This window comes from Callithrix jacchus, chromosome 10, assembly GCF_049354715.1.
Source record: "Callithrix jacchus isolate 240 chromosome 10, calJac240_pri, whole genome shotgun sequence".
Taxonomy (NCBI): Eukaryota; Metazoa; Chordata; class Mammalia; order Primates; family Cebidae; genus Callithrix; species Callithrix jacchus.
The window spans coordinates 52599395-52612439 of record NC_133511.1 but is presented as its reverse complement, the minus strand read 5'-3'; the positions used below and the strand labels follow the sequence as shown (position 1 = coordinate 52612439).

At 37.9% G+C, this 13045-nt stretch overlaps 2 long non-coding RNA genes across 2 annotated transcripts in view; one reads left to right on the top strand and one right to left on the bottom strand.

Annotated features, from left to right (window-relative positions):
- The window catches only part of LOC144577988 (uncharacterized), a 220441-nt gene that overhangs the window by 84750 nt on the left and 122646 nt on the right, over positions 1-13045 (top strand). Inside the window, exons 2-3 of the long non-coding RNA XR_013522877.1 lie at positions 7627-7684; positions 8041-8119. This is a non-coding gene — a long non-coding RNA (uncharacterized LOC144577988). The remainder of the gene's footprint in view (positions 1-7626; positions 7685-8040; positions 8120-13045) is intronic.
- On the bottom strand, positions 6837-7889 carry LOC108593769 (uncharacterized). Its single transcript, XR_001914366.3, has 2 exons — positions 7386-7889; positions 6837-7003 (listed from the first exon to the last, which is right to left on the bottom strand). It is a non-coding gene; the product is annotated as an uncharacterized LOC108593769 (long non-coding RNA).

Below are 13045 nucleotides of genomic sequence, written 5' to 3'. Positions count from 1 at the left end.
TACAACAGAATACCAGGTAGACTTCTGAGGCTTTTGACTATAGTTCCTGACTCCCTCTGGACCTGCCCAGGGCATGAGCGAACTTGCCACCCTCAAGGGAAGGGCATAGGCTTGCCTAACTTTGCCACCAGCTAAGAGCAACAAGCAGGCTCTTGAGGTCCAATTTCTGGACCAAGTCCAGTATGAATGTTTCCTGCACACAGTGGGGAGTCATGAATACCTTTGTGAATGAGGATCATAGAAAATGAACTCTAGGTTCTCCAGTGCTGTTCCAGGGTGGCGAGCAGTCTGCCATTACATGTACTCCCTAGTCTGACACCAAATATGCAGCAGTCCTGTACAATTGCACCACTATGATCAAAATAAGCAAAGCCATAGAAAGGGGCTGCCTGCAACCCTGACATCTATAAAGCTGTGGAGTCCTGTGGTGCTTGGAAAGTAATCACGCTGATGTTAATTGATGTCAATTGGAGAGCATTTTTAGTGGTTTGGAAGATCAAAAGAAAATCCTTTAATAGTAATTTTCAAGATTAGACCACATGGAAGCTGTAAGGAATGAAGAAGCCAGTGCCAGTGGACTCACTTATTACTGTACGAGTCCACTGGTCATCAAGTTCATGTCCATTTGGATGTGTCCAGTCAGCAGGCAGACACAGTTCATCTGTTGTCCCTCCAAGGGCAACTCCAAGCCCGAAACCTGTCACAGGGAGTCAGAGAATCAGAGAAGGCTAGTGCTGATGAGTGCTCAGAAGCCTTTATTTGTCCCTGCTTCTGGCAAATAGAGGATCAGAGTCACAGACTGCAAAGCAGAGAAGACTTAATCATGGCACCTAGGAGCCTGTGATGACAGCTGAGCACTGTAAGGGACAGAGAATTGAAGCCTAAGTTTCTACACTCTGTCACCATATTTTCCAAACAAAAAAGCCAAGGCATGTACTCTGACAAAGGATATATTCTTACTTGTGATTAATTTTCATGGAAAGACAAAGGGAGAAAACATTTACAGTGTGAACCATCCCGGAAAAGTCACATGGAAAATGGATGCGCAGTCTCAGAGACAAACTGTAGGAGGACAGGGAATCAGTTGGCTGCAGCAGTTTGAGAGGAAGCCGTTTCAAGTTGCAGTTCTGTGTTTGAAAGGATTAGAGTCCCAGCTACAGCAGGACAAAAGAGAGAAAATGTGACATTGCCTAAAGTATGCCTGTCAGAGGGTATGCATTTAATAAATATTTATTACTGAATAAATGAATGAATAAATTAATAGCCACAAACTGCACATTTACAGGAGTATCAGCTATACTAGAGGCAATTAAACAGTGATGTTCCCAGACTATAGAAAGAATTGCAGTCATTCCCCAGGCTTCCTGTTCAAAGTATGGTAACTGAGCAGCAGCAGTGGCATCACCAGGGAGCTTGTCAGAAACGCAAAAATCTGGACTCCACCTGTGACCTACTGAGTTAGAGCTTACATTGTGATCAGCACTCCAGGTGATCAAGTACACTTTAAAATTTGAGAAGCACTGCTTTAAGGGTCTGCCTGGTTAAAGAAAGTAGGAAAGACAGATGCATAGGTATATGGGTGTATGGGAACAATCTGAGTATTGGGTAATCGGAGAGATAAACAATCAAGTTTAAGAGCTGTGAAGAAAGGTGGTTAAAAAAAATCACAGGTTTCCTGAAGGATAAACCCACAGAATGAAGTATAAACAGACAACCACAGGCTGCGAGAGGATTATAGTCAGAGGTTGTGTGAGAAACAGACCAGGCACAGGAATCGAATAAATGAGAACTGGCTCATGTAAGGGTCAATACACATCTAACTAAATAAATTAAAATTGAATTTAAAAATGTCCCTGGTGCCAAACATAAAAGAGAACTTTTCCCTTCTTCATTTTCTTCTTTTTTAAGCATTCCTTTGGAGAACTTGGAATTATAAACTTGCTTTCTGTGACCCTTTGAGCTGCATGTAAATCTTTTTGAAATCTAAATAATCCTCTTAACAGTTTTGCTTCCCAGGAATGCCTTTCTTGGGGGCATTGAAATGTGAACATCAGGGAGGGTGCTGCCCTGTCTCCCTGCCTCTGGGAAAGTTCACCTTAGGTGCCAGCTCCAAGCTGAAACTAACTGCTCGCCATAAAATTTAAGTTTTATTTTTCTTATGGTTAGATACAGTTAACCTGTATGTAATGAATTGTGTGTATCTAGAAATATAAGTGGTGAGATTTCTTTCTGTTTTTCAGTCTTGTTAGCGGATTGTCTATGACCCACATTGCAGTCTGGTTTAAATGCTTGATTATTAATAAGACTTCACTCATTTTTTGCATTTTGTGGAGATGATCGTTTTGGGTTGGCAGGATATTTTACTTTTAATTATTTCCCCAACACCAGTAATGGGGACAAGGATTGGCCAGTCTTTGTTACTATATGTAGGTAAAATGATTCATCTTACAACTGTTGAAGGACAGCAGAGTCAAAGTGGATGGTGGTTTGATTTGTATCTGAGAGTTCATGATATAGAGTAATAGGCATTCATTGCATCTCTTAAAATGGAATTAAAACATTTTGATGGTATAAAAGCAGGAATTGTTTTTTAGGTAGAAGAGACCCAGTTCTGAGAGTCTAAATCTCTTGAGACGTCTCCCTTCTGTGGGAGCCAAGGTCCTAAAGGTTTGCTGAAAAACTACTGACATAAGTCAGATTGATTAATAGGAGACAAAGCATACAAATCTGTTTAATGTGTATACATAGTAACCTTCAGAATAAAAACCCAAAGGTACAGGGAAAATTGTCAGTTTTTATGCTTAGGTTCGAGAAAGCATGGACAGCCATGTAGAAGTATAGCTGGACAAAGAGGGTGTGATCTAATGTTAACAGACACGGTGGGGAAACTCAGCAAGTCCTGTCTGTCTGGATTCTTCTTGGCCTCTCTGAGCATGCATCTCTTCTTTCTGGGTATGGGGCAGGACCCTCTCTAGAATGGGGATTTTATGACCTGCAGTCAAATAAGGTAGGTCAGATAATTTTCTTAGGGTCAGTTTTTACACAGAAAGGCAGAAGAAAAATTAGAGCAATATTTTTAGGTTTTATGACTAGCTTTGAGAAAAAGGAGTTCCATTCTCTATGATCTGCCTTAGGGATGGGGGATTCTAGTTTCTACAGCTGCCTTGAAAGACAATGGGACTGAGACAGAAGGCCAGAAGACAGTCAGAGATAAACTTTTACATTAGAGGTTTTCATTTGAGGATTTAGTTTTCTGAGCCCCAACATCTCAAACTGGCAATAACAGTGGTCTGTCTGGTTCTCACAGTCCCAGATGATGGCCCTGTGCAAAGCAAGTCTGAGCAGCCTACCCTTGCCATCACAAGAACCCTGCCTTGAAGGGCCTGGACACAATCAGATGCCTGGCTCACTGATTTTGCAAAAGGGGATTATAGCTTAGGGCAGTAGGATGACCTATGTAGCTGGTATCTCTCCTCCAGAAGATACCTACAAGTGTTTGTTTGTCCTCTCAAACAGTTACTAAATATCCTGTGGTACCAGACTCAGTACTAGGTACTAGCTATATATGCTAAAAAAAGTTCAGGTCTTAATCTCAAAGTGCTCATAATTTCTTGAGAAAGAAAAACCTATTAATGATTATGGCAGAGGGTTGTAAGTGCTATTATGTGTTCTGCACAAAAAAATGGTAAAAATTCTGAGGGCAACTGACAGCCTGGGGAAGGACCAGGGAAGCCTTCTAAAAGGGACAGCTGAGCCCTGTCTTGAAGCTGGAAATCCAATCTCTCTAGCCTTGACTCTCACATTTCTTCTCTGTTTCCCGGCTAATTCCTAAGATTTAAACTTTCCAAGTCTTAGCTTATGTAACCTCCACCAGGACGCCTTCAATGGCCCTGCAAAGCTAGGATAGGTGATGCTTTTGTGTGCCTCATGAAGCCCTGCCAGTCAGCCTCACAATACATTGTGAGCTCTTCTAGGGCAGGGATATTTTTCTACTTACCTCTATATCTTCGGCACTGACCACGTTGCCTGGCACACATGTAGTAAGTACTTAATACATATCTGTGAAATGACTGAAGTTTGGGTGAAAAGTAGCTATTGAGGTGTGTGAAAGAGGAGGCTTGGGAGGAAAGTGGCATTAATGACATTATCAATAGAAGGAACAGCATAAACATATAAAGGCAAAAAGCAGTTAAGTATTCTGCGTAATGAATTACAAATACTTCCAAGTTGCCAGAGCATACATGGCAAGTGAGAAAGTGGCAGGAGATAATATTGGGAAATTAAGCAGAGAGTGTGCTTCAGTCTAATGGTAAATGAAGTTATGTACCCTCCTCCATTGATCTCTGTTTCCCTTTGGGAGTTTCTGGAGGATTGCCCATTAAAATTGACATCTGCTTAATGTGTACATGGTACAGATGAGTCTCCCATGTGATGCACAGAGATGCAATATTTCCAGAGGTGGAATTAGAAAATAAATATGTTGGTCTTAAGTGTAGCCCATTGTGAACCTCTGGGTGGCCTTCCCCAGAAAGTATTCATCTCAGAGGGGATCTTCATGCAAATTGGATTTGGGAATTTGGAATAACATGCAACCACAGATATATAATTAGCACCTAGTTATGTTGCAGAATGGCTGACAAGACCCTGCTTGGCTAATAGGAGTTTCCAGTGAAAGTGTGTTTATGGACAAGGCCCATGATGGAAGATACACAGACACTAAATCATTTACAGTATAGTGTCTGTGTATCCGGATCTAACCCAGTTTTGAGACTTAGTAGAGTATAATCTTTAGTGGGGCAAGAGCTGACCTCAGTGATGATATTGGGAGAAACCATAGAAATCAGGCAGGTTGGTGCATTGGGATAGATCCGGATGAGGTTGTCAGAGGATCTGAATTCAGTTCCTTGCTCTGTCTGAAATGATTTCCGTGTTCACTAAAAAGTCATATACCTCTCTGACCCCCAGATGCTTTATCACAAATCGAGTTGTCACTGAGTTGTTTTGAGAATAAAATGAGATCGTGGATGTGGAACTCTAAAATAATAAAGAACTGTGGTGTTTTCAAACTAATAAAAATTAGTGCTGAAACTTATGAAGCAATCACTTAGGAGTGTAGCCCAGTGCCAGGGGAAGTAGGGAATACAGAGAAATAAAGCTTCCTGTTCCCACCTTCGTCTCTTTTGTTTTACTCTTACAGTAAAGACAAACCAATATGTACATATAATAAAGAATAATTAAGCACTCACATTTAATGAAATCTGAGTTCAAATAAGAGAGTAATTATTGAGAGATGGAGTTGCTGAGGAAGGCTGCAAGCTGAATGAGTTTACCTTTTCTTTTTTCCTCCCTTTTCTTATCTTTCTCTATTCTCACTTTCAGAAAAAATCATCACAAGTCTCTACACTTACTCATCATAAAAACTCTCAGCAAGTCAGGACTAAAAGAGAACTACTTTAATTTGACAAAATGTACTTGTGGAAAAACCTACAACCAATGTAATATTTAATGGTTAAATTCAAGGCTGTCTGATCTCCCACATTAATTCAACACTTTACTGGAGGCTCTGACAATCCAATGAGGCATGAAAAATTAATAAATGTCATTAACTTTAGAAAAAAATATGCAGCTGTCTCATTGCCGGGAACATTATTGTCTGTAGAAAATGCTAAGGAGACTACAAAGATTAATAGAACTAATAGGTGAGTGTATCAAGGCTGCAAGATACAAAGTCAATATACAAAATTATTGTAGTTTTGTATATTAGCAGAAAATTTCAAAAATAAACATATTTACAGTATCATTAAAAGATAAGTATAGAACACTTAGGTATAAATTCAACAAAATATACTCAATACCTGTATGCTTAAAACTACTAAAGTTGCTAAAAGAAATTAAGAAGACCTAAATAAATGCAAGATATACCATGTTCATGAGTTGAAAGACTCAATAGAAAATTATCTTCAGATTATATAAAATTTTAGAATAAGCCAAAGTAATCTAGAATGGAAAAAATTTAGGACACTCTAGAGGAACAGAATTGCTGATTGATCAAGGAAAGGGCAGATGTATGCATTTGCTAAAACTCATGAAGTTTTATATTTAAGAATTTTATGTTTCATTGAATGTAAATTTTATCTAAGTAAAGAATATAAATTGTATTGATCATCTATCTATTTCTCCATCTATCTATCTATACATACATTTGTGTGATTGTATTTTAAATATACATATATTTTTTAGATATGACCATCGAGAGGGTCTAAAAGCCAGGACACACTAGTAGCAATGAGCACATTTTGAGCCCAGATTTTGATTTCTAAATATCATTCTCTGGTATAAAGAACTAAATCTCTTTGGAGAAACGAGTGACTCCAGACCTGAGGCAGAGGATCTATGAGCTAATCTTGGACATTTTATTGTTCTAGAAAGCAAGGACTCTACATACATACACATTTATAATAAAGCAAAAGATCAAAATGTACATAAATGGTAAATCTGGGTAAAAGTTACAAAATATTTTCTTGCACTTTTCTGGCAACTTTTGTGTAAACTTGAAATTATATTACAATAAAAATTACCAAAAATGTTGAAGGGTAAATAAAACAAAAGTCATAATAATGGTTACATCTTTAGGGAAGACAAGACAGAAAGAAACTGTGGGGAAAGAGCATATAGGAGCATATAAAGACTTCTGAGGTGTTGGAAATTTTTATTACTTAACCTCAGTATTATATACACAATTATTTATCTTATTACTGACACAATCAATTTATACATATTTCCATATACATAATTACCTTTATAAAATAAAAAGAGACACCAATAGGACAACAAGATAGCATCCAACATGACATTATTTACTTGTGATGAAGTCAGAGCTAAAGCCCAAATCCATCAAGTCTGTTTCTCTGCCAGGTGATAATATGGGTGGTGATAACAAAGTTAATATGTGGTTAGCTGGAGACCTCCAAACCCTGAACCATCCATCTTTCTCTACATGGTCCTAAAGGGAAACACATGCACAGAAAAATGCCCTGTTGACTGAGAAGGCAAAACTTTAATGCTTACCAGGTTCTTGATCTCTAAACAAGTAAGCTAGGCTAGGTGGAGACCTTTCCTAGACTAGAGACAGCCAGGTCTGACAATCACAGCAAGCGAAATGGTCTTCTCCAGCCCAGTCTCCCTAACTCTATCAAAGTTTTGAATTGTGTGTGATTCTAATGATGACAACAGGTTTTCACCAGAGTTCCCCAGCTAGCAAGAGGAACAAAAAGTCTCTGTCTGTCTAGGCTTATTTATATTCTGCTAAAGTTTTTTTCATTTCTTAGTACAGGCTGTCCAATTAGGGTTCTGGCCTTCAACCAAGTAAAAATGATACTTAAAACCTTGAGAATGGAGTAGAAAGTGAGTTGTGAGCCTGTTCTGGCCAATAGACAGTATTGTCTGTTTTTATTTGTAAGCTATCCTAAGCAGCCAACAATGAGACCACAGAGGTGGGTGTGCAACTAGCGATTCACCAGTAGTGTGAATATGAGAAGTTTGATCAATTAGAGTCTGTGCTATCTCGTGAATAAGTCCAATCATAACATTTCTTTGTCTGCTTTCTTTTTATGTGACTATAAAAAGATGTCAACAGTGCATTTAAAGTTTCCTGCAGAGAGGAAATATGCAGATCACAATGAAGGTAAGAATATGCTCACAACCATATGTTTGTTCTCACAAAAATATGTGCCAATATCAGAAATGTTCCGTTTTGAAGTTTTTGGCACCATGTGGTGGTAGTGGGTTGAAACTTCCATGGTGGGTTCTTTTGTTTGTTTTTCTCTTTTCATATAATTGCTTTACATTTTTCAATCTAAAGGTTTCTTTACTACCACCTCCTCCCTTACCTCCTCCCTGCTCCCCAACCTTGTTCCTTTGTATTAAGCAGATTACAAACAATGTCATATTTCATATACTTAGAGACAAAGAACATGGTTGCTTAGCAACAAGGTCCCGGTTAAAATTTTAAGAATTCTTTTGCTTTTACTTTCCATTTAGGGCAATGCTCAGGAAGCTGTTTTCAAGGAGATCCAGGGCTAGGAGAAAAAGTCTTCAAAAAATGTCTACCTAAAACAAAGTGAGTAGTAGGAGGAAGACATTAATTAAGGGCTTGTGTCACAATGCAAGTGGTATTCTCAGTGGCAATCAGAATGGAGAGAAGGGATTGGAGAGACTTGGCCTAGGGTGGGACAGAGAGCTTCACCTTTCCATTTTCCATCTGGTTCCTCTCACTTCTCCAAGATTTAACATGGGATTCAAATCAATTAGCTGAGAATGAAAGGCACAAAGACCCACACTGTATCAGTCACTTGAAGTGATCTTGTTTTGAGGGTTTTAGTTATAGAATAGGAGTGGCAGAAGCTGAAAGCTTATTTTGTCTGTTATGAGGTCTCCCTAAAATATCTATCTCACCTTTATAGGATGACTATAACTATATTTCAACTGACTTTTTAAATCAAGGACATTTTCCCACCTTATTAAATATTACATGAAAATCTGGCTTTTCAGAACCTTATACTATGGGTATTGCAGGAATGTCTTACCTATTCCTAGTTATACATTTAGTTTATTCTGAGAAATTTGTTTCTATTAATGTTACTTCTATGAATTTACTCTTATAAAACTCTCAGAAATTTTCCATAGAAGATGTGGCTAATAGCAGAATTGATAGATCTGAAAAAGTCTTTTGTTCCCAGCTTTTAAAATATTCTTGATATCTGTAGACTAATTGTTTCCAGAAAATTTGTACTAATATGTGAGTGAATATTTCCTGATTTGGTGGGAAATAACATGTTGATTTATTTAGCTATTATTTGGTTACTAGTAAGATTGTGTGTGTGTGTGTGTGTATATATATATGTTTATATGCCATTTATTTTTAATGAAGTTTCTGATCATGTTATTGCCCATTTAGTTTCCATTTGAGTATTGTCTTTTTATTGATTTATAAAGCTTATTACACAAACACACATACACACTTAATCCACACCCAGGAAGTATCTTTTATAAAATGACAAATGAAGGAAGAAGGTGGGGGCATAAAAGGAGGAACTAATATAAAGGATTTATATTTAGGTCATATTTGTTGAAAATATTTTTCTCAATTTATTATTCATCTTTTACTTTATGGCTTTTATTCTGTTTTATTTTTGATGTGCAGATGTTTTGTGTGTTTTTATAGCAGACTAAAGAGCACAGTAGTGAAGAACAGAGACTGGCATCTCTGTGATGCATTTGCATCTTGGCTCTGACATCTCTGTGATGTGTGATTTTTACCAAATTACTTTAATCTTTTTCTGTCTTAATGTTCTTCTCTATAAAATGGGCGTTTTAATAGCTTATGGGGATGACGAAATTTCGTCAAATTAAGACATACAGAAAGCATATAGAATTATGCCTGGCACACTGCCAATGATGCCTAACACAGCACACCAAGCACTCAATAAGTTAAAGTAGCCAGCATTGTGTAGCAAATATACCGACCTATTGCATTGTGATTTCTCCTATATCTTTTATGTTCAGAAAGTCCAAATCTGTAGGAAAACTATAAAATGTGTATTAATCTCTTGTCTATTTTCGTCATAAAGTACTTATTTATTTAGTTTAATTCTGTAATGCACTAGCATTATTGTTGTTCTATGGTAAGAAGTGAGTTAATTTTTCCCCCAAATGTGAATTTTTTTTTGTCAATTAAACTTTCACTTCTCATTTATTTGTATAATTCCTTTATCATTTACAAGTTTTTAAATACACTTAGATCTGTTTCTGAATTATCTGTTCTGTTGTTTTGCCTTTTGATTTCTATTCTAGTGACTTATTGGAAAAAAAAATTAGTACAAGTCCACGTGAATTCTGATCTCATGACTGTTAAGATTCTCTTAGCTATTTTTAACTGTGAAATAGTTCAGGTGGTTATCTGAACCATTTTAATATACTAAAAATGTGACTGAGATTTTTGAATAGGATTATTCTTATCTATTAATTGATTTAGTGAGAGTGACAGTTTTAAAATACCTTGAAAAGCATTTAATTTTTTTCTTGCAAAATCCTCACATCTCTCAATAGATTTTTTTAGTGTTTTCATAAAGCTTTCTACACATTTCTTGATATTATTAGAAGTTAATATTTTTTTTTCAATTGTAAAAATAATTTTCTCTTTTTGTACATCTAACTAGATGTAGGAGGAAGCAAGTAACAGTCAAAGTTCTCAACTCGATCTGAGCTTTCTTCACTTCCAGTGCCTTTGTGTGGTATTTTTGTAAGATGTTTGGATTCTGAATCAGGGAATACTTGCCACATATCATTGAACCTTGAAATGGGGATACTCTTTATGAAAAGTTGTTTTTACTAATTAAACACATTTTTATGTTGTCTCAGCTAAATGCTGGCTTGCTTGGTGGTGATAGAAATGGTTCCTGCTCTACAGCACTTACATTAGAAAACTGATTTAATGACAGTGTGGTAAATATTAGGGAGAATGGCTGGTGCACAAGTTGAGGGTCTAACTTGGGATTCACCCTCATGCAAGGTTAGAACAGGTCATCTCTAGGAAGATCTGACATTTGAACTGAGCTTTGAGGGATCAATAGGAATTAACTAGGATGTTCCTGACAGAGCAGTTGCCAGAACACAGGCGGCTGAAGGAATCAAGACAGGGCCTTTGCCGGTTAATGCAGAAATAGGGAGAGAGGAGGGATATGGCATTGGGTGAGACAAGTCATTGATGGGAGGGTCATTAGGGTTTTTATCCTTAAAAGAAAAACAAAAGTCACCTTGAAAAAAGTTAAAAATAGATAAACTATCAAAGTATCTAGTACAATGTACGTATACATTTTTTTTTTCTTGGAAACTGGGGTAGTTCCCATGATTATTTTGCCATGGCTCTTGAATAAATAGTTCTGTGAAAGTTAACTTTTATTAGCCTAGAGGGAGGAAAGTCTAGTTTCTCCTCCAGATTTCTTGACAGAGGAATTTGTTGCTCTAATCAAAGCCCAACCAGGCCAGTATCTGCCACGAGATGGAAAAGTATTGAAGGAGTCCTGTTTGCTTTTCTCCCGTCAGTACTGTCGGGAGCAAACCACAGCGCCTTTTGTAAAAGTGGCTGTGAAACACAGTTCTTCCTGGAAGTTCAAGGGTGATGGATCCCAAAAGAGCTTATAGAATGTCAAATTGCCAGCACAGCCCGAAGGATGGCACATTCTCTAATTGAGGCAAGAGAATTAGTTAGAGTAAGGTTTCCCAATTTTGGCTTTTTGAGCCAAGTAATTCTTTCTCTTTCTTCTTTTTTTCCCCCCATTTTTTTCCTTTTTTTTTTATTGCATTTTAGGTTTTGGGGTACATGTGAAGAACACGCCAGATTGTTGCATAGGTACACACATGGCCGTGTGATTTTCTGCCTTCCTCCCCATCACCTGTATCTGGCATTTCTCCCCATGCTCTCTTTCCCCAACTCCCACCCCCCGCTGTCCCTTCTGTTTCCGCCTGACAGACCCCAGTGTGTGATGCTCCCCTCCCTGTGTCCATGTGTTCTCATTGTTCAACACCCACCTATGAGTGAGAACATGCGGTGTTTAATTTTCTGTTCTTGTATCAGCGAGCCAATAATTCTTTATTGTGGCTGTCCTGTGCATTGAACGGTTTTTCAACAGCAGCAGCAGCTCTGGCCTCTACCCACTAGATGGCAGTAGCACCCTCGCCCGGTTGTGGCAACCAACTGTTGTACCCCCGGGAAACAAAATCACCATGGGTTGAAAAACGCTGAGTTACAGATATAAAAGTTCTTTCTTTCACAATTAAAACTATTATACTTTTTTTTTTGTCATAAATTCACTTACATACTGCCACATTTAGCAAATCAGATTCCTAATTATCAAGGCTAACTTTCCTACAGTATACAAAGCACTGCCATTTGTGTTTGCTATCCATTTATTTATGGAAACATGTATTAAACACCTGCTTTATGTAGGCACTACACAAATTGCTAGTGTTATAATCAAGGGAGACAGCATCGCAAGGGGCCTAAACTACAGGGGGAGATAAAAACATGAGTATATCATACGGGCCTGGTAGAAGTCTACTGAGAGGTGAAAAGAAGAACGGAGTTAGAAGAAGTTAGAATCTTAGGGGCGGAGCTCCCAGGAAATATGAGGTCGAAATGAAGCTCAGTGTGGAAACCTGAAACATGACCAAGTATTTTTCAGCTGATAGATTTGGGGAGTGGTTGGGAAGCTTAAAACTTACAACCAACCAAACATATATTATTTATATTATATATATATATATATATATATAATATTCCTCTCTTCTAGATTCAGTGGGTTGGTCACTAAGTCCCATCACAGCTCTCTTTTGGGAGGCATTTCAAAACTATCCCTTAATTTCTCTGTCTGTTCTCGTTGCATTTGCTCAAACTCCTGTCACCTCACCTCTGGCATTAGTGTCCCAACTAGTCTGTTTTCTCCATGTCTTTCCATTATATCTTGAGCAGTATATTCAAGCTAAAATTTAAAAACTTATTAATATAATATATATTATATATAATATTACATACATAATCTTCTTTTCAGGGCGGGGGATGGAGTCTTGCTCAGGCGCTCAGGCTGGAATGCCGTGGCGTGATCTCAGCTCACTGCAACCTCTACCTCCCAGGTTCAAGCAATTCTCCTGCCTCAGCCTCCAGAGTAGCTGGGATTATAGGTGCCTGCTACCACACCTGGCTAATTTTTGTATTTTTAGTGGAAACGGGCTTTCACCGTGTTGAGCAGGCTTCTCTCAAACTCCTGGGTTCCAGTGATCTGTCTGCCTCAGCCTCCCAAAGTGCTAGTACAGGCATGAGCCACTGTGCCTGGCCACAACCATATTTTAAGACATGTATTATAATCATCTGTATCAAGGATGGGAAAACTGAAAGGTTAAACATTGAGCTTAGGGTCACTTGGCCAACACCAAAGTTAATTTGTCAATTTATTCCCTGGGTTAACATTGTTTGCCTTTTCTAGTCAAA